This window comes from Chiloscyllium plagiosum, chromosome 28 (assembly GCF_004010195.1).
Source record: "Chiloscyllium plagiosum isolate BGI_BamShark_2017 chromosome 28, ASM401019v2, whole genome shotgun sequence".
Taxonomy (NCBI): Eukaryota; Metazoa; Chordata; class Chondrichthyes; order Orectolobiformes; family Hemiscylliidae; genus Chiloscyllium; species Chiloscyllium plagiosum.
Window position 1 is genome coordinate 47,010,277 of NC_057737.1, and position 4,085 is coordinate 47,014,361.

Consider the following 4,085-nt stretch of genomic DNA (forward strand, 5'->3'; position numbering starts at 1 on the left):
TGGAGTGACTGGGCTTGTATACCCTTGAGTTTCAAAGACTGAGGGGGGATCTGATTGAGACATATAAGATTATTAAAGAATTGGACACTCTGTAGTCAGGAAACATGTTTCCGCTGATGGGTGAGTACCGAACCTGAGGACACAGCTTAAAAATACGGGGTAGGCCATTTAGGACAGAGATGAGGAGAAACCTCTTTACCCAGAGAGTGGTGGCTGTGTGGAATGCTCTGCTCCAGAGGGCAGTGGAGGCTCAGTCTCTGGATTCATTTAAGAAAGAGTTGGATAGAGCTCTCAAGGATTGTGGAATCAAGGGTTATGGAGATAAGGCAGGAACAGGATACTGATTAAGGATGATCAGCCATGATTATATTGAATGGTGGTGCAGGCTCGAAGGGCAGAATGGCCTACTCCTGCACCTATTGTCTATCCAAATTCCAATGGATAAAGCCCTATCTTGTATCTTCTGCTACCCTTTTGTTGTTGTAAGTGATAATTTCCTTGTACTCCCCCTTGTCCCAATCCTGTTGTATCTCCCTTTGCAATAGATCAGCCATACCTCTTCCTCCCCTCCACCTGAAATCCACTGATATTGAATGGTGGTGCAGGCTCGAAGGGCAGAATGGCCTACTCCTGCACCTATTGTCTATCCAAATTCCAATGGATAAAGCCCTATCTTGTATCTTCTGCTACCCTTTTGTTGTTGTAAGTGATAATTTCCTTGTACTCCCCCTTGTCCCAATCCTGTTGTATCTCCCTTTGCAATAGATCAGCCATACCTCTTCCTCCCCTCCACCTGAAATCCACTGACATCGCTGAAACTCACCTGTAATCAATGTGCTGTCTGGCTTCACAAATCTTAATTGCCAAATCAACTAAAGAATTGATAGGCTATATCTAATCCAAACATGCAAACTACATAAAGGTCCTGAGAAGTCAGGTTGAGAACCATTGTTAGAAATAGAGCCCAGCACTCCTTTAGCCACAAATTATTTTCTTAACAGATCCATGTAAACATAATGAAATATACACAGGGACTCATAGGTAGCTTCACAAAAGGGGAATCATGCCTGTTTTGAGCAGGTAATAAACAGGACAGATAAAGGGAAACCAGTAGATGCAAAATATTTGAATTCCAAAAGATGTTCAATAAGGTATTTATATGAAGCTTTTTAATGTAACAGACCATTGTGATAGTGGTACTTTTATTAGAGAATTGACTAATTAATCGAAGATAGAGAGTCGGGATGGGGGGCATTTTCAGGATGGAAACCTGTAACTTGTGGAATGCCATAGGGATAAGTGCTAGAGCCATGATTATTTACAATCTTTATTAATGACTTAGTTGATAGAAATGAACCATGTGGACAAGTCAATAGGCAAAAACTTGGTAGATGGAATATAATGTGGGAAAATGTGAGGTTCGCATTTTGGCAGGAAAAGAAGTGTTGAATAATATTTACATAGAAACTTGGAAGATAGTAGCAGAGGTGGGCCATTTGACCCATTGAGCCTGCTGTTACGTTCGATATGGTCATGGCTGATCATCGAGCTCAACATCTGAATCCATCCCTCTCCCCAAAACCTTTGATCCCTTTAATCACAGGAGCTATATCTACTTACTTTTTGAAAACACATCATGTTTTAGCCTCAACTACCTTCTATGGTAGTGAATTCTCTAGGCTCACTCATCTCTAAGTGAAGAAATTTCCTCATCTCGGAAGTTAAAGGAAAAGACTGCAGAAAGCTGCAGCAAAGGGATTTAGGAGTAAGTCAGTGTGCATGTATCACAAAAAGCTAGCAATCAATTTCAACAAGTGATAGGCAAAGGGAATGGAGTATGAAACTAGGGAGGTCTTGCTGAAACTATTCAAAGCACTATAAAAACCACACCTAGAATACTGAACTGTTTTCACGCCAAACCTAAGGAAAGATTGACTGATATTGGAGGCAACACAGAAAAGTTTCACTAGGTTAATCCTGCCTTTGGAGGGATTTTCTTATGAAGAGAGGTTGAATAGGTTTGGCTTGTAGTTTAGAAGAATGAGAGGAGATCTTACTGAAACATACGAGTTATGCAAAATGGAAATAGACCCTTCAGCCCAACCAGTCCATGTCAACCACACTGCCAAATGTCGCCACATTACCAAAAGGATGTGGATGCTTTGGAAGGGTGCAGAGGAGATTCAACAGTATGTTGCCTGGTATGGAGGGCACTAACTATGAAAACAGGTTGAGTAGATTATGATTACTTTCAATTGAAAGACAGAGGTGGGTGGGACCTGACTGAGGTCTACAAAATTATGAGAGGTATAGATAGGGTAGACAATAAGAAGCATTTTACCAGAGTGGGAGTCCCAATTACTAGGGGTCAGGAGTTCAAGGTGAGAGGGGAAAGGTTTAAGGGAGATATGCGTGGAAATTTCTTTATGCAGAGGGTGGTGGGTGCCTGGAACACTTTGCCAGCAGAGATGGTAGAGGCGGGCACGATAGCATCACTTAAGATTATCTAGACAGATACATGAATGGGCAGGGAGCAGAGAGATACAGATCCTTAGAAAATAGGCGACAGGTTTACATAGAAGATTTGGATTGGTGCAGGCTTGTTCCTGTTCCTGTGCTGTAATTTTCTTTGTTCTAACCATAATCCCAAACTAAACTATTCCCACCTGCCTGCATATGGCCCATACCTTTCCAAACATTTCTTATTCATGTACTCCTCCAAATGTCTTTTAAACATTGTAACTGTGCCCAGATCCACCACTTCCACACATGAACCACTCTGTGTAAACAAAGTTTCCCCTCGTGTCTTTTTTAGGTCTTTCTCCTCTCAACTTAAAAATATGGCCCCAATCTTTCCACCAAGATGAAAAAGACACTTGCCATTCACCTTATCCATACCTCTCATGATTTTATAAACCTCAAAAACATCACCCCTCAACCTTCTACACTCCAGTGAAAAAGGTCTCCAGTCTCTCCTTATAACTCAAACCCTCCATTCCCGGCAGCATTCTGGTAAGTCTTTTCTGAACCTTCTCCAGTTTAATAATATCCTTCTTATAAGAGGGCAACCAGAACTCCAGAACAGGCCTCACCAACGACCTTTACAACCTCAACACGCCGTCCCAACTCATATACTCAAATGTCTGAGCAATGAAGGCAAGTACGCTAAACACCTTCTTAACCACCCTGTCTACATCTGATGCAAACTTCAAAGAATTATGATCCTGTATCCCAGATCTCTCTATTCCAAGATGCTACTTTTAATTATATAAGTCCTGACCTTATTTGTTCTACCAAAATGCAAGACCTCACATTTATCCAAATTAAACTCCATCTGCCACTCTTAAGCTGATTGACCCGACTGATAAAGATCTCTTTGTAATCTTAGATAACCTTCTTCACTGTCCACTAATTTCGGTGTCATCCACGTACAATTCGTTGCAAAGGTCCATGCCTTCTATACTCTCATCTAAATTATTTGCACAAATGACAATCAAAAGTAGTCCCAGCACTGATCCTTGGGAACACCGCTGGTAACAGGCCTCCATTCTGAAAAACAACCCTCCAACAACATTCTCTGTCTCCTGCTGTTAAGCCAATCTTGTACCCAATTGGTAAGCTCACCCTGAATCCCACATGATCTAATTTTACTAATTAGTCCATGTGGAACCTTGTCAAAGCCTTTATTGACGTCTAACTAACAATGTCTACCACTCTGTCCTCATCAATCTTCCTTGTTACTTTTTCAATTAAACCCAGTCAATTTGTAAGACACTAATTCCTCACACAAAACCATGCTGACTATCCCTATTTATTCTTTGCCTCTCAAAATGCATATAAATCCTATTTTTCAGAAACACCTAGGATTCTATGCAAGGTTGCCCACCTCTCTGGGCAACTTAATCTGTATCTGTGTGTGGAGTATGTAGCTCTTTGGTTTTGCCTCTCCACTTGTGTGTTGCTTTACGTATGTTTGTATCTCTAGGTGTCTTTAGGTATGTGTGTTTCATGGTATCTGTTGATGTGTGTGTGAGACTGTCTCTTTGAGCATCTCTTTGTATGAATGTGTCTATCTCTGGGCGTGT